Raw genomic sequence first — 18,328 nt, 5'->3', positions numbered from 1 at the left:
AATGGTTGGCAGATACACTTACGTGTCCGCTGCAAAGCTGGTTGCAGTCAACAAGAGTCTCTGTTCACTGCTCTTTGGGTTTAGCCCATACTACACATTAGATTTACAACTCAGCGGTCAGCATAAAGGAATGCAACGGAGATGACTTCTCTCCTTGTTAGCAATTTTGCGTAAAGCCTGTCTTGCAATGCATGCCTATATTGATCATGGGTAATAGTTTGTAACACAGCTATCCAACTTCTGAGCAGCCTGGGGCCTCATACCAGGAGAGCCATGGCCCCACCTCACCTCCCCAGCTGCAAGCTCCCTTGGCACTGCATGGGCATGCACTCCCATCTTTCATAAACATTTTCAGTGCCAGAAAATGTTCCACTGAAGCCGACAGAAAACCTAGCAGATACAATGCAAGAGCCATTAGACAGGTAATACCATGGCAAATGCACATATAAATATATTCTGCAAGCAGCAATGAGTCCTTTTATGGCTATGAGCTATTATCTGTTGTACCACAGCATCTAGGGGGTCTAATCCTGGACCAGGAGCCTTCCATGCCTTGTACAATACAAAGGGGAGAAAAGACACCACCTGCCCCAAAGATGGATGCAGGCAGGCAGAAGAGGGAGTGCAAGGAAATAATGAGACGGTATTAGGCATTGAGGTCACCAGTGGTCTCAGCTCAACAGCAGCTTAATCATTGTTGGAGGGGTTGTAAAAATAATGGGAAAGGAGAGCTGATGGGAGCATTTTAAGGGACAATGTGCTGGTTTTCATAGATTCATAGAAAATGAGGGTTGAAGGGACCTCAGGTGGTCATCTAGTCCAATCCCTTGCTCCAAGCAGGACCAAGTATACCATCCCAGCCAAGGCTTTGTCTAGTCGGGTCATAAAAATCTCCAAGGGTTTGAGCAAACAAGGTTTTTAGGGTAAATCTGATATCTTTTATTAGACCAGCTTAAATAACTGGAAAAAAAAATTGCAAGCTTTTGGCTTTAAAAACCCTTCTTCAGGCTGAGGAAGTCTCTGCAGCTGGTGCGTGCTCTCCCTGGAGGAAATGAATAGTAAAGAAGCCAGAGGCTTCTTATGTCCTTCAACCAACACAGCTACAACCTATACCCCTGCATCCAAGGTTTTGAAGGTTTTAGGAATATAGGACTGCAGAGGACCTCCCAGTCCATACAGCCTCCAAAAATCACATGCAGTATTTTAGAAGGGACTGTTCTGGGCTGGCTTTAAACAGTTCAACGGGGTTATTTCCACCCCCGGGTCACCCTTCATGTTGTTTGTACATTCACTGCTGGAATTTGTCTCGGATGTTCAGCGCATGGAGCAATGCCACTGAAATCAAAGTTAAGCACAGGAATGAAGATCTGCAGGACGGGGCTTCAGCTGCAAGCGATAAGGATCATGTCTACCTTTTATGTTTGCACAGCACCTTGCCCTTTGGGGCCTCCGTCCAGCCCAAACGACTTGGTGCTATTGCATTTTAAATCAAATATTATTATTATGAATCCCCAGTGTTTATTCAGAGCCTTTGTATCAGTGCATCTCAGAGTCCTTTGCGGAGGAGGTCGGCGCAATAATCTGATCCTTCATCCCAAACTCAAACGGATTCTCTTTCAAAGTGAAGGAGAAAAGGGAGAGGAGACTTGGTCCTCTCCTATTGCTCTCCTGTCTCCTGTACTTCTTGCTTCTGGCTGGCACTCTCAATAGAGATCACGGTGAACACAAAAGGCTGTCGACAGGATTTTCCCAACCTGCGTGGAACCTGGGAATTGCACATATTTAGTCAGATTGACAACTCCATGCTATGGAGCGGAGAAATCGGGATTTTACGCACACGCCAGGTGTTTTACCTGTGCTGAATGCCCACGCCTCCTGAAATGCATCCTTTGCTATTTCAGCATCCCAGTTCACAAGATCACAAGCTTTATCTTGCATATTGGCTTCTGTTCCACCCAGGAGAACACAACACGCCAGCAGACGCTCCTTACATCTGAAGAAGGGTGTTTATGCCCAAAAGCTTGCAAAGAACGATTTTTTCCAACTATTTCATAGATTTTATAGACGTTAGGGCTGCAAGGGACCTTGAAGATGACTTAAGTCCAACCCCTTGCCCCAGGGATAGGAAGGCAGCTAGGGTCAAAGGATCCCAGCAAGATAAGCACCCAAGCATTTCTTAAATGAGTCCAGAGTAGGAGCCTGCACCACTTCTGGAGGGAGTCTATGTCTTGGGGGCTCGGACTGGAAAGACTTTTTTTTTCTTATGTCCAGCCTGAAACGGTCTTGTAGAAGTTTATGACCTTTCATCCTTGCCATCCCTTGGGGTGCTCTGGTGAACAGGCATTCCCCCAGATCCTGATGTAGACCCCTAATATACTTACAAGCAGCCACCAGGTTGTCCCAGAGCCTGCGCTTTTCCAGGCTGCAAAGTCCCATGGCTCCCAGCTTCTCTTCATAAAGCCTGTTTTCCTGCCCTGATGCACATGGCTCTCCTCTGGACCCTCTCCAGCTACTCGACATCCTTCTTGAATTGCGAAGCCCAGATTGGACGCAGTACTCCAGCTGCGGCCTCACCAAGGCCAAGTACAGTGGGAGGACGACATCCTGAGATTTACTTGAGAAGCAACTATGGATACCAGAGTATTCATAGTTTCATAGTTTCTAGGGTCGGAAGGGACCTGAGCAGATCATCTAGTCCGACCCCCTGCCATGGCAGGAAAGAGTACAGGGGTCAAACGACCCCAGCAAGGTGTTCATCCAGCCTCCTCTGAAAGCTCCCCAAGGTAGGAGCCAGCACCACTTCTCTTGGACGTTGGTCCCAGATCCTAGCCGCCCTGACCGTGAAGTCGTGCCTCCTGATGTCTAGTCTGGATCTCCCCTCTGCCAGCTTGTGACCATTATTCCTGGTCACTCCTGGCGGTGCTCGGGGGAACAGGGACCCCCCCAATGCCTGCTGGTCCCCCCTGACTAGTTTATAACAGGCCACAAGATCCCCCTCGGCCTTCTCTTGCGGAGGCTGAACAGGTTCAGGTCCCGCAGCCTCTCCTCGTAGGGCCTGCCCTGCTGCCCCCGGATCATGCAAGTGGCCTCCTCCGGACCCTCTCCATGCTGTCCACATCCCTCTTGAAGTGCGGCGCCCAGACCTGGACGCGGTACTCCAGCTGCGGCCTGACCAGTGCCGCATAGAGGGGGAGGATCACCTCCCTGGCCCTGCTCGAGATGCATCTGTGGGTGCAGGCCAAGGTGCGGTTGGCCTTCCTGACCGCGTCCCCACACTGCCGGCCCATGTTCATCTTGGAGTCAATGATGACCCCCAGATCCTTTTCCGCCTCCGTGCTGACAAGAGGGGAGTTCCCCAACCTGTAGGTATGGTGCCAGTTGTTCCTCTCGAGGTGCAGCACCTTGCACTTGTCTATGTTGAAACCCATCCTATTCTCGTCCGCCCACCCCTGTAACCTGTCTAGGTCTGATTGTAGCCTGTTGCATCTTTCCAGTGTGCCCACGTCCCCCCACATCTTAGTGTCATCAGCAAATTTGAACAGGTGCTTTTTACCCCCTCGTCCAAATCACTGATGAAGATGTTGAACAGCGCGGGAGGACCGAGCCCTGGGGGACCCCACTGCCCACGTCTTTCCAGGTTGAGAAGGACCCATCCACTACCACCCTCTGGGTGCGGCCCTCCAGCCAGTTGGCGACCCATTTGACTGTGTGGGTGTCTACACCACAGCCCCCCAGTTTCTTAATGAGAACGGGGTGAGAGACAGTGTCAAAAGCCTTCCCGAAGTCCAGGAAGACGATGTCCGCTGCTCCCCCTGCGTCTAATGATCTGGTGATCTGATCGTAGAAGGCCGCCAGGTTGGTCTGACAGGACCTGCCACTGATGAACCCGTGCTGGTTGCCCCTAAGCATGCAGTCCCCTGCTGGCCCCTCCTGGATGTGTGCCAGCATAATTTTCTCGAATAGCTTGCCTAGAATCGAGGTAAGACCAACCGACCTATAGTTTCCCGGGTCCGCCTTCCCGCCTTTTTTGAAGATGGGAACCACGTTGGCCCTCTGCCAGTCCTCCGGCACCACAAGTGCTCGTACAGCCGTGCCAGGGGTCCCGCAATGACCTCGGCCAGTTCCTCTAGAACTCTAGGGTGGAGATCATCTGGACCATTGTTTGCTTTACATCACTTTGGTGATCATGTTCATCTTGTGGTCAGTCATGACCCCCAAGTCTCTTTCAGCCGTGGTGTTGCCGAGCCTATAAGTATACTGCAGGTTTTTTTCCCCCGAGGTGGAGTACCTTGCATTTATCCGTATTGAAAGTCATCAGGTTTGTGTCTGCCCACTTACTAAGTGTATCCAAGTCAGTCTGGATCACTAGCCTGTCCTCAGGTGTGGACACTATGCCCCAAAGTTTAGTGTTGCCAGCGAGCTTAGCCAGTGCGCTTCTGACACCGATGCCCACGTCGTTGATGAAGATGTGGAAGAGAACTGGTCCAAGGACAGAGCCTTGGGGGACGCCACTGGGCACAGAGCGACATAATGACTCGCTGCCATCGACCACTACTCTCTGGGTCCAACCGCGGAGCCCATTTCCCACTCATCGGACTGTGGTGTAGCCAAGGCCAAGTTGGCCAATTTTTCCAAGAGGAGATCATGGGACACCAGATCAAAGTCCAGATATATGATGTCAATCTCTTCTCCCTTGCCCAGGTGATAGGTCACCTGGTCCGAGAAGGGGATGAGATTGGTCAGGCAAGACCAAATCAACAAACCCATGCTGGCTATCCCTTAGGATGTCACCCTCAGCCAGCTTATCCAGAAGGGTCTTCTTGATAATTTTCTAGAAAAACTTACCAGCCCACTGGCCTGTAACTTAGTTGGTCTAATAAAAGATATCACATGTGCCCAAAGAACCTTGTCTGCCCATGTCCTTAGACCAACACGGCTACAACCTACACCCCCAATGCCTCATCGTAAGCACACAAACAACACCACCGACTTTAGCTAAATGATTCATGTGCTTAAAAATCAGGCATGTGCTTCTGGGCCAGATAAATCTAAATTGAACGCTTTTGTGCATCTGCTCATAGTTTGCAAACAGGTCCGAACACTTAGTGGATCCCAGAAAAGATGCCACAAAAAAATAAATGTAATGGATGCCAGCTTGACAACCTTTGCTAGATAGAGTGTGGGCCATTGACTTGCTTGCTCAATTATTTCAATCAGCTACAGCTGTTTCATTTAATTACCATATCAATTTCCTCTCACACTGTCTGTTTGCCTTCCTACCTCCCTCTTCCAGCCCAGTGAACATCAGCATGTACTCAGACAGCAAAGAGTACGAGCAGGGACAGCTCAGATATCCTGTGATACTCTGTGCTCAAGAGGTGATTCCCATTTTGCTCCCAGTTTCCCTGTTCCTGTGGGTTACAAGAGTTTTTGGTAAAACTCAGCACTTTTAAAATCCTGCACTTTTAAGTCTGAACAATATGGCCCTTTATAAGAAGTCATAGGAATGCCACGTTTCTGCAGGCCAGACCATCACGCTGGCTAACTGCAGTCTGTTCAGTATGTCAAAATATGCCAATTTAGTGTGTCAAAGCAATGACAACTGCAACTGCCTGTCTACCGCTTCCTAGCTCCGAGCTACATTCAGTGACCCATTTTCAGCTTGTTGTGTATATTCAGAGAAATAAAGGGAAAGAAAATAGCAGCAATTGTGAAAGAGAAACTTTTTTTCCCCCTTTTTAAACTGCATTCTTTTCAATTAAGGGGGAAAAGCAGTATCTCCTCAAATGGTCTTATGGCATAGCTCCCTTTGCCAGACCAGGATTGTTATATAGTCTTTCACCAGCCAGCAATGAGCAAGTCATGATAATGCTTTATGCCTCAGTCTTCTCATCTGTGAAATGGAGACGGCTTGCTCCATAAAGCACTGGGATAAAGAGCTCACCACTGTAACTGATACAACTATTACACCATGCACAGAATGCATTGGGAGGCTGACATCAGCTCTCTCTCAAAACAGATATTTCTGGCTCATCAGCTTAAAAGCAATAGCTCTGGTATGTGAAAGGCCAGCTTTCCACAAAGGCTTTCAGCAAACCTAAAAATTGCCTAAAGCTCCAGAATTAAGACCTTGGTTAAGGTTCTGCTATTCAGCACACTGAAACTTTGCAATGCTCAAGGGCGTGAGAGATGAGGTTTTGTCCAGAGCCAGTTTGGGGTTGCGGACTGAACTCCCACAGGAACTAAGGACCATCTCCAACCTCCGCACCTTCGGTGCTCGCTGCAAAGCACGCTGCTTTCCAGAACACACATAAAGAACAGAGCATATGCTATATAGCGTGTGTACGATAACACACACACTAACATTTCTGTTCCTTTATAATATAATATCTATAGATATAGATATATACATATCTATATATAGAAATATCTATATATAGATATAGATTTATATTATATGTGCAAGTGTGTGAGTATGCACACATACACATATACTTAGATTTGGGAGAATGAATATATATACATACATTTACATACATACATACATATCTATAGATATATAGAAATATACATGTATGTATGTGGATAGATAGATAGATATAGATATAAGTTAAACAAACCATACATATAAAAACCAAAAATCCTCCCAAAATGAAACATCACCTGCACATACAATTCTGCCCAGAGGGCACAGGAGGAGCATGCGCAAATCACGTGACAAACGTTAATCAAATTATTTAATGCACTGAAAGACATTCAGCTAACATGGAGAAGGCAGTAGCAGAAGAACCTACGTAGCAAAAGGCAGCATCTCTTTTCCCTGGACTTATGCTTTTAAGGATAAACAGATCAGAAATCTGAATCACTTCAACTGCTGGTCTCAGAAAAGTAAATTATTGTCATCATGAGTGTACCCATTGAAAAAAAGTTTGGTAAGGTCTATAGCAAATGACTTCAGCCTTAATAAAGACAAATATACAACAGAGTCGACTACATGGTAGCTGCCCTTTTTCAGCTCATTGGAAAAACAACTTGTGCAAACTTAATTCCCTTGCTAACCTCTTCTGCTTGTTGAAATGTTCAACAAAAATAACTTCCCTTTTTATCTGTAGCCAGCAGGACAAATTCATCACTAATGGAACTCAACTGAAGTCAACAGGATTATATCAGGCATGAAAAGATGAATTTGGATGAATGTATTTTTGGTTTTTATGTTTGGGTTTGGGGTTTTTATGTCCTTATGTTTTACGGATAGCTAATTAAATATTTTCATTAAAGGGCTCTGAAAAGCGAATCAGAAAATGAAATGATTGAAACTGTTTTCACATTTTTGTGGTCTCTTAAACGATCTACATTTGCTGCGCATTTTTTTTCTACTGACCATCCGTTTTGCGAGTACCGTGAGGTGTTTTTTTCCTGCAAACGTGCTTCAAAGCTTGAAAACATTCAATTTTCCAAGTTATGCTGAAGCCTGAAACTCTAAACAATAAACAAAACTGATTTTTTTTCTATGAAAAAAAAACCCAGACAAAAACAAGTTTAAAAAAATTGACACATCATGAAAAAATATCCACGGCAACAAAAGGGGATGTAGTACTTGGATGAGGACGTTTTTGTGAAATGTTTCGATCCACTCTGATTTGAAGTCACCAGCTTCTTCGCTCTAACCCTTTGCAGGGCTCTTCTTGTGAAACGCGGGGATTCAAGCCAAAGGCGGTTGCATGTCAAAAGGCAAGGCAGGGGCTGCATTTCTGCGTATAGGCTTGTTCGGTAGACAGTCGTCTTTGCAACATGTTCTTCGCAACGCAGAATTCAAAGAATTTGGGAAGAGGAAAAGCGAGCAGCGGAGGAACGGGAAGAGCGGATGTCGAAATATGGAAGCTACCGACCTCCGCGTATTGTGTGGAAGATGCATTTTGCACGTCATGTTATATCGCGTGCCCATCAAGGACAGCGTGGCCTATATAAACACATCATGCGAGTTGTGACAGCAAGTTGGGGTGAAGCAGGGTGTCAGGGTAAAACAGAGGATCATAAAATCACTTTAGATTTATTTCTCCAAATTGGAAACTTCATGCTTACACCTGACTAAATCATCAGCCTGAAATTTTAGCTCAACTCCCACAGAAAAAGTATGAAACCTTATCCCATCTTTGTTTAACAGAGGCCAATCAAGCCGGGCTAATGAATTCTGCAGATGTAGGCGACGGGCCTCATTCGGCTGCTTGAATCCTGTTGGGCTTCATCAGGCTTGTCTCCGGCATCCCCGTCTTACTCTTTAAGTAACTGCAAAGTCTCCTCGGGAGGCTTCCCCTGGACGAGCAGCGAGCGCGGAGCAGCCTCGCCGGGCTTCGCCTTCACGCTGACGGTTGTACATGATCGCGTTATTCCACATTAGCTGCGGCCTTCATAAATTCTGACAAATTTTAAACCAGCGTTGCAGGTGGCCGACAACTGGAACCAGCAGATGGTGGCTCGTAACTCTGCAGGGTTCAGCCACCCCCCAGCCCCCTTCAACGCCCATCCTGGGTGCCTTCCCTTCCAGGGAGCGGCAATCACCGCTGTCATTTTACCACCGGTCTGCGAGTCTCCTCCTTGCAAAGTGCGAGATGGCTTTTTTTTTTTTAAGAGTAGCATAAGGAGCTGGTTAAAAAACAATAAATCAGCAGTGAAATGTGGATAATAACCTCCTCTGTAAAATCAACATGGATTGTGCTCATGCAGGGAGTCTTCTAGGACAGCCTGGTTGAAATCTAACTGCTTACAGCCAGATTTCACAGGCTGGAGGAGTCTCTTGGTGTTGGGCTGTAGCGGGGAGGGGGGTTGGTTTTGGTTTGTTTTTTCCCCTTTTCTGTGCACTCTTTGTCTACGTTGGAAAAATCAATAAGCAAGGCCTCGACCCTAGCATAACTTCAGCCATCCTCAGGGATCCTGGTTTACTCTGATTTTTAAAAATCCCCAATTTTCAGGTTAAAGAAAGTAACCCAACCACCACATTTTTCCATGATCAAAATGTATCACCACCATATATATATATATGAATATATGTATATATATGTGTATGTATATGTGTACATGTGTGTATATCTATAGATCCATATCTATCTATCTATATGGATGTATATGTATATATGTATATGTGTGTGTATATCTAGATATGTATCTAAATAAATATCTAGATATATGTATATGTGTGTGTATATCTATGTATATATGTGTCTATATCTAGATAAATATCTAGATATATATCTAGATATAGACACACGTATACATATACATATATACATATATAAATATATATACATATACATCCATATAGATAGATAGATATGGATATCTAGATACACACACACACATATATTTACATATATGTGTGTGTGTGTATGTGTATATGTATATATGTGTGTGTGTGTGTGTGTATCTGTATTAGTGCTGTTTCACTTTAACCATGGGAAAATGTGAATTTTGGGTTACTTTTTTTAACCTGAAAATTGGGGATTTTTTTTTAATCGGAGAAAACCAGGATCCCCGGCCATCATTCACAAACCCACTGCACCTCTTTCTCTGTTTGTGTGGGGCCGGGGGGTGTTTTAAATACACACGTGTGCAATACACACGCACGCACACACGGTGGGAGAACAGTGGGGGCACAAAATCTCAAGTCATGATGTACGAACCTCGTTTGCAACAATATTTCCTGAAAGGCAGCATCGAAACGAGAAGACAAATGGTGCACCAAATCTGTGGCAAGAGCAGGGGAGCTGAGGTGAACAGAGCGAAGCAGGAAATACCTAAAAAGAAACCAGATGGCGCTTGGAGGTGATAGAGATTAATGGGTGGCATCTCACTTAAAAAAAAAAAAAAATAGAAAAGCATCAAAAATAAAATCTTCCTCATTTTTTTTTTAATCATCTCTCCTTTCCTCAGCCCTTGTTTTAAATGGGGCCTGTTTTCCTATCCTTTTTTCTTTTTTCTTTCTTGCTACAGGTTTTCCCTTCAGCCAACTCCTCAGGCCAGCTAAATTGGGTGATTAAAATATAGGAAGGCCTCCAGATTCCCCTCAGGACTGTTTTTAATATCTGTAAAACTGCCACTTTGTCTTGCCAAGGTAAACACCATCGCATTCAGTTCAAAGGTGAGCAAGCCTAAATGTTTCCCTTAGCCCGAAAGGAATCTGTCCCGGGACCTGGCGCGCAGGCCCGGGGGAGACGCGGCCGGCCCCAGCCCGCAGCATGGTGGCCGGTGAGGCATCTGTGTACACAATGCTCACTTCTCCCACACAAATACTAAAAATTTCTCATTAAAAATTATTGCTGTGTCAACATGTGAGGCCACCAGCCCCCAATCTGGAAAAGAAGTTCTGTTTTTTTCTTGCCTTCGCTGGGAAACAGCCTGGGGAGGAGGGCAGGGGGGAGGCCAAGAGAGAGGAGGGGGGAAAACAGAGCAGGGCTGGGATGGGAGACTGAAGTCATCTCTTCTTTCTCCCTTGTCACTCAAGCTGATATTTCCAACTGTTCCACTTCATCTATTTTAGTTACTTGCTACCCAGGCATTTTTTTTCCTCTCTCCTTCTTTGCTCCCTCTCCAAGCAGCCTATATTCACGTGGCGGAGTTGCATTTGGCATTGCTTGTAATGGAAACGCGAGCGGAGGGGATCCCCTGGTTTTGTGCCTGAAATCTTTTCATGAGCCCTTTTGGAGCAAAGGTTTTCTTGTGCCGATGCGCGTCCAAAGGCATCGATGGGTCAGAATTGGCTCCGGCCCTGCAAATGCATTTCCTCCAGCTGGTCAGGAGTTCGCGCACAAATATTGAGGGACCCAGCAAGCTGGTGCGACCAAGTGGTCAGGTATCCAGGTTGTAGCCATGTTGGTCTTGAGGCAAAAGCAATCAGGACTCATGGCAGAGGTGATATCTTTTATTAGACCAACTAGATTTTTGCAACAAAAAAAATAATAATTCTTTCATTGCAAGATTTTGGGCACAAGCACCCTTCTTCAGGCATAGGAGAAAAGGGCACAAGCACCCAGCTTCGGGCATAGGGGAAAAGGGCACAAGCACCCAGCTTCGGGCATAGGGGAAAAGGGCACAAGCACCCAGCCTCGGGCATAGGAGAAAAGGGCACAAGCACCCTTCTTTGGGCACAGGAGAAAAGGGCACAAGCACCCAGCTTCAGGCACAGGAGAAAAGGGCACAAGCACCATTCGTCAGGCATAGGAAAAAAGGTCACAAGCACACTTCTTCAGGCCTTGGAGAAAGGGGTGCCTGAAAGCTTGCAGTTAAAATTTTGGGGGGTTTTTTTGCAAAAATTTGATTGGTCTAATAAAATATATCACCTCCTCTACCATGAGTCCTGATTCCTTGTGCCACCCAGTTGGCATTCAACTTAGCTTAGGTTGGTTTTGTGCCACCCCAGTTAGCAGAAAAAGTTCAGACCAGATCCATTATCATGAAGCTACCAGGGGGCAAAAGATAAGACATTATTTGGGGGACAGGGAATGGAAGATGGGAGGGCAAGAGCCAAGTCCGGATGGAAAAAAACTGGGCAGCAGCCTGTGCTTGTAGTATTTATCTCAGGGGAGGGCTTGGCCGTGGGAGGTCAGCCAGAACTGCAAACTTGTGAAATGTTCAATGTCCTTGTTATATCGAATCCTGCTCTGTGATGCATGCGGGTTTATGCCTAGGCGACATGAAATACAGCAAAGTGTAATTAACCTGATATAATGCAATATATCAATAAGTTAAAAAAAAATCCCAAAAAACCAACACCGTTCTTTGGGGTCAGGTACCCACACACACAATTCAAACAGTGGAGACCTAATCCAAATTTATTGGAGTTTGTAACAGCTGGACTTATGCCTCTAATACCTTCTAAGTGCCTCTTTTAACAGTGAACTGAGTGTGTCTTTCATTAAGATGAAGTTGAAAGCATGTTAAGTTCATAAGCATGAAAATGGCTATTTAGATCTCCTCGAGCCAAACTCTGCCTTCATTTTACACTCCGAAAACCCCATTAACAGGCAGAACATGATCTGTAGTGACCTACTGGCATACGCTTTGTTTATTATAAGCCCTCTCGATGATAAAAAAGAACAAAAATATGTTTTTCCTAATTTCTATGTATTCATCTTCCAAGATTCCTAGCATCCCCCAGTCTGTCATAAAATCCCCGAGCAGGAACCACAGTACCTTTCAATCAGCAATCACTCCACTCTCATCAGCCCTGATCCAGCAAACAGTTAAGCACGTGCTTCATTTTCCGCACAAGAAGTTGCATCAGAATGAATAAGACTACTCACGTGTTTATACGTTACGGTGGATGGGGGCCATCGAAAACTGCCTTGATGTAAACGTCAGTGCTCCCAAGAGCTGATGAAAATATATTTTTATTATAAACACGCAGAGGAACTGTGTTGATCTAAATTTTATGGGGAACAATCTTTGAACCAGCGCTTTTTCATGGTCAGATCTAAACAGAAATTGAACACCAGCGAGCCTGAATGACTGTTTAAAAGGGCAGTACAGAGCCGGATTGATGTTTGTATATAATGAAATTCAGTATCGGTGTGATATGGACATCATCCAGCCTCCGAGACATGTAAGGGCAATGTGCTGAAAGTTTGGAGAAGATAAAATCAAAGGGGCACTGGGAAAGAGGAGACTAAAACTATGAAGGAAAAAGAGTTGGGGGGAAAAACTATTTTGCTGTAAATTGTGGCTTTAAATGTTTTGAAGTCAAGCTGAAACATCCAGACATCAAATATATACTGATTGTGAGAGATAGCTGAGCCCCAGCCAGAGTTCAGATGATGGGCCAACTTCTGGTCTCAGTTATCTCTTTGTGACCCCACTAATGTAATGACATTTTGCACTTACACAGCATGCAGACTACATGCCCAAGTGCTTTTTCATGGTGGATGAGCAATACCATCTGCCAAGAAGAAACGCAGGTCTAGGAGCTGCAATTTTCCAATGTCCTCAGCCTCATATCAGCATTCCCATTCGTGTGTGCCACACTGAAGAAAAAGGTTTCTGCATCAGGATTTTTCACACGCTGCAGTGTAAGGGCCTGCACAAGTAGAGAAGCAGGCCAAGAGCAATTAATGACTTTGCACAAGCACCCACAGCAAGACAGCGGCAGCCTCCAGGTCCTGACTTCTCAATCTGCCTCTCACCCACAAACCAAAGCTATTGCATGGGCGTAACGCCTGCCATTATGTGACTGTAGGCACCAGGCCTAGAGGTTAGGCCCCTCAGCATTGCCACGGTCGATACCATTGACTTCTTTGCAGATTATAATATCGTGGCGAGTCAAAGATGCTAAAGGCAATAGGTATTAGAAAGGAATATATGGTCCCAGGTGCTGTAAAACAAGAAAGGATGGAATTTGCGGCAACTGACCCAAGATTGAATGTGGAGAATCCAAAACTCCCGCTGCGATGGGCAAGGGAACAGCATGTATGTTTTTTTTATGACTATTGTACGTCCATCTGTTTGCTGGATTGTTATTGGGTTGCTTGCCAGGTGAATTATTCCAACAGGAGAGACTGTCACACAGGCCAGAAGGCTTATGACAATCCCAGCCGGCCCCATTCACCGACACCTAATGGACAATGCAGGTGTCTTTCACTCCTGATGCTTACCAGTGGCCACTCTGACTTGCTGCCAAGATGGAAGGGATGGATGAGAAGAACCCAGATGGGGCAGTGAAATGATTTCACGGTGAGTAAAAACATAGCCCTTGAAGCACACGGGAGGAGGGGGAAAGAGACTACAGGAGAGGAGACTGAATTCCCATCCACATAGGTAAAGGTACCTGGATTAGACTAGCCCTCATCCATCATGGTCCCCAGGCAGATGTTCATTTACTTGCAGGTTGGGATTTTATTTCAGATCCTAAAAATCACACCTCTTGGCTTGCCAGACATTCAAGGATGTGCCAGGGCATACAGCTAGCTGCACACACATGCACGCAGAGGGAGCCGTGGACTGGTGAGCACCTTGATCCCCAGCTCCCAATGCTGCAGACCTGTTAACCCAGCCTCAAGCTGCTTGAAATGTCCCCATGTGGGGGGAGCCCATTGGCCTGTGCTTGGGGACATTAAAGCCACGCCATGCCACCCAGAGCTAAGCTACATGCCATAAGTTCGCGCCTTACAAATTAACCACAAAGACGGACCGTGTTAAACACGTCCCACATTAAATGTGGGACATCTTTTGTGCGCCTGGTTTGCCATTTTATCATGTGATAAATTGGCTAAATGTGTGGCCTGCTGTATTTATCACATGATTAACATGTTCATCATGCAATAAGGCAAATGTCTGCCAGGGTCCACGGCACCTAGCCTTTTGGACTGCTTTGTCTGCAAAGTGTAAGGGTAACTGTGCACTGCACATTAACCCACTTAACTGGCTCCACGTCTAGGAACCCAGTTTAAGTAAACCAAGCCTGGGTATCCCCAGAGCAAGATCCTCCCATACTACTGTGCCCTTATTGTCTCTGCACTCGCCAGCACGCATGTCAAGGGGCAAAGCCTATGCATCTTAGCACTAGGATGCCCTAGGATTCCTCCCCAGGCAGAACTTCTCCACCCTTAGGTGCTGGGGATTAGGGGAAAGGCACTAGAAAAAGCTGTCCAGACTCAAATGAGCTTTGCCTGTATCCTCATTGCATGACAGACAGGCTCCATCACAAGTTAAACCAGAACCCAGACACAACCCAGACTCTCACCCAAACTAGCCCAGACGACTCGAAAGCACTTCCAAATTCAGGTCAGCAGGATTTTCGGTGAGAACGGTAGGTAAAAAAGTTTGATGAAAAATCCAGATAATAGCCTAGAGGTCAAGCCTACAGTGAAGATGTACAGTGTGAAAATCCTGCAAGCTGTCCCATCGTTAAATATGTCCACCAAGTTGACTAACGGATGACTTTCTTAGCATATGGTCCCAAAGAATGACAGTCAACATCTTGACTGGTGAGTCACAGCAAGGTTCATCATTGCTAATTGGCTCCTATAGAAAAGTGTGACATGCAGCTGCATCCTCTCCCCCGGGCTGGGGATCATATTTAATTGAACGTGGCAGAGTGAAATGTCAGCTATGCTAAAGGAAAACAAACAACCAACAAAGTGAAAACTCACAATTAACAGAGATGATTTTTTTTTAATCACCCTATTGACGCTGTCCTAGGCAAATCGCAGTAGTGCAATATGATAGTTCAACGTTGAGGCAGGCAGCTGTTACTAGATGAATGAACTATGGGACCCATTAGAAAATGAGGTTTTCAGAGTAAATAGAAGCACAAAGAAGGCCCATGGGGATTCGTGCAGGCCACGGTAGAGCGAATCCGGCCCCAGCGCAGGCTGGAAAGAACAGGAGAGGATGCCTGTGGCACCCCCTGCCCTGGAGTAGAGCTCCAGCACCATGCTAGATGGCCTGGCCACGCCCCGCCTAGGCAGCATCTCCTGGGGCCGCTTGGCCCACGTGAGCATGGAGCTCCCCACTGGCCTCAAAGGGCCCCCTCTACCCCTTTCTCCCACTGGAGGGGCAGGCGCCTCCCCCACTCTGCTGGAGCCCCAGCGCCGAGACAGCTTCCCCGAAAGCCACCCCTTCCCCCAAAGCCGCCCCTGCCAACGGAGCAGAGCAAAATCCCAGATGTTGGTTCCTGTTCCAAAAAACCACCTGGATGGAGATCGGAGAACTCAAAAAGAGGACACGTCCAGGAAAAAGTGGATGTATGGTAACCCTAGGTCTTGTTCCAGTTTGGGGGGTATAATGTAATGCTATATTAATTCAAAGTTAGCGTTGTCTTCCCAGGAGGAGGCCACCTTGCAAGGCTACCAAAATATCTAATGGCATCCTTGGAGCAAGCTTGTGTCCAAATGCTGCTTAGGGGCATAAGGATGGGAAGATGCCTGAAGGACTTTCTCCACAGCACTTATCTTCCTATGAAGACATTATTTGCCCTTGGAGACCTACCTGCAGCTAGTGCCACTGGTCTTTCTGAAGAGAACGTGGAGCAAGCAGGCATCGGGGCACTCTCAGAGGATGGTGCACCCCTGAAACACAAAACCAGAGATTTCTGATGGGCAGAGTGACTACAGTCAGGACCTCCACCGTGCACTAGATCAGCTAAGATTGAGATCTACCCAATAAAGTCTTCCTCAGCAGGTGCATCTACACATGTGCTTTACTACAGAGTAGATGAATAGCTCTGCAGTAAAGCATCACCATTTACATGTGCAATGCAATTAGGGTGCAATAAATTAATTAAGTGCACCATAGAAGGGTATTGTCAGAGACAGTACTGTCTTATGGTAGAGTAATTTACTGCACTGAAACGCCATGTAGACACTAACCTCAAGCGTACATTGTGCCCACTCAGCCCAGCCAGCCAGGGTCCTACTCTGCCCGAGCTCAAATTACTCTGTCTCAAACAGCTCCAGAGTTTATTGAGGCACATTCATTGCACATGTAGATGCACGCAGCATCTACGGTGGTAAAGCTCTGACTGTTTTCAGGAGACCATGAACTGGCACACAGCTAAGGGCTGTTTGATGAGTGCCTTGGAAAGAAACTGGTGGGGAGCTCTGCCCTCTGGCACAGCACTGTAGGTTTAGTGGAAGGTGCCAATGTCTCCTATTTGCAGGGGTTTGGTGAATGCAGTTGCAGCTGAGGCTCACAGGATTGAGTATCTAAAAAGAGAAGTCATAGAATCATAGAAAGAAGGACTGGAAGGGACCTATAAGATCATCAAGTCTGATCCCCTGCCATGGGCAGGAGGCAATTGGGCTCAAACGAGCGCAACGAGGTATTTGTCCAGCCTCCTCTTAAAAACCGCCAGAGATGGCAACTGCACCACCTCTGCTGGAAGTGTGTTCCAGATTCTAGTTACCCATGCAAAAAAGAGGCTTTTCCTTATGTCCAGCCAAAACTTTTCCTTGACTAGCTTGTGTCCATTCCCGGGGGAAAGGGGGATGGAGTTTCTGCAAAGTTGTTCACCTAGGTCCTGGTGTTCTCCCATGACATATTTGTAGGTGGCTCTCAAGTTGCCTCTCACCTTCTTTTGCTCAGGCTGAACAGTCTCAGATCCCGAAGTCCCTCCTCATAGGGCCTGTCCCCCAGGCCCTTGATCATGCAGGTGGCCCTTCTCTGCATCCTTTTGAGCTTGTCCACATCCTTCTTGAAGTGAGGTGCTAGATCCACCAGACACAGGTGTCTGTCCTGCAGACAGAAATGTGTGGATCCACAACAGGTAGAGAGATGTGGCTGGCAGAATATGGGACTCAGATCAGAGTTGATGGTTCTTCACATAATGGGTAGGGCTCTGCAAAGCTTCAGTCCCTGATTTGATTCAGCTGAGAGTCAGCCTGATTCAGTGGTCAAGTCTCCGAATCCATATCAAATCAGGAGACCCTTTAATCTCTCTGAATTGCTTCAGAGAGATTTGGAAAGATTCAGAGATTCGGACATAAACACAGCTTTAAATGGTTTTTGCACAAACCTCGAGGTAGCAGGGTCCCATGAATGCTGTGATGCTGGGGCAGAGGGTGCATCCCACAGGAGTGCGGGGGATTCCCCAGTGTGCTCAGCACCAGACGTGGAAGTGGACCAGAGGCACGTCCGGTCCACTTCTGGGTCTACAAGGCAGCACACTGGGGGACCCCCTGCACCTCCACCCCCTGGCTCAGCAACTGGTGCCTCCTGGGTCTGGGGTGGGGGGGTACCTGAGGTCCCCCCCGCAACCAATCGCTGATCCAGGGTGATGCGGGGCACTCCCCGGCGGACCCAGAAGTGGATTGGAAGTGCTTCCTGTCCACTTCTAGGTCTGCTGCTGAGCACCCTGGGGAGCCCCCCGCACTCCTGTGGGCGCTCCAGCACCACAGCATTCACGAGCCGCCTACCACAAGGTCTGTAGAAAAAACATTTAAAGCTGTGTCTACATCCAAATCGCTGATTCTCCAAATCAGCATCGAATCTTCAGATTCAGATTCAGCCAAATCAAATTGGGGACAGTGATCTGGATCAATGAATCAAATCACTGTCCCTGATTCGGGCCACATCCAAACCGAATAGGACCTGCTTTGCACGCCCCTAATAACTGGGAGAAAAATTCCAGCTGCCTAAGCAGACTTTACATGTCTACAAAACCTGAGTTAGAAACCCTGAAGAAACAGCCTTTTTTATGCTGGATTTCCAGTGTACTGTACAATGACCGGAAACTGAATACAGATGCCCTCCAGATGCATTAAGCACAAACAGCCACAATCAGAGCTAAAAGACCAACAAGTCGGACTTTTCAAATTCTTTGGCACTCAAAGATTTTCAAAAT

The 18,328-nt window shown here is 46.6% G+C and overlaps 1 long non-coding RNA gene across 2 annotated transcripts in view; it reads right to left on the bottom strand.

Moving 5' to 3' along the window:
* The window catches only part of LOC149863418 (uncharacterized), a 135,725-nt gene that overhangs the window by 61,066 nt on the left and 56,331 nt on the right, over positions 1–18,328 (bottom strand). The window contains exons 4-5 of one of the 2 annotated variants that reach the window (XR_016442599.1): positions 15,976–16,055; positions 12,297–13,066 (exon numbers count right to left, since the gene is read on the bottom strand). This is a non-coding gene — a long non-coding RNA (uncharacterized LOC149863418). The remainder of the gene's footprint in view (positions 1–12,296; positions 13,067–15,975; positions 16,056–18,328) is intronic. The other variant, XR_016442598.1, reaches the window with a different exon arrangement.

The sequence above is a fragment of the Crocodylus siamensis genome, chromosome 5 (assembly GCF_052110815.1).
Source record: "Crocodylus siamensis isolate JL-2025a chromosome 5, ASM5211081v1, whole genome shotgun sequence".
Classification (NCBI taxonomy): Eukaryota; Metazoa; Chordata; order Crocodylia; family Crocodylidae; genus Crocodylus; species Crocodylus siamensis.
The sequence above is the reverse complement of the archived record's forward strand: the minus strand, read 5'-3'. Positions and strand labels throughout refer to the sequence as shown.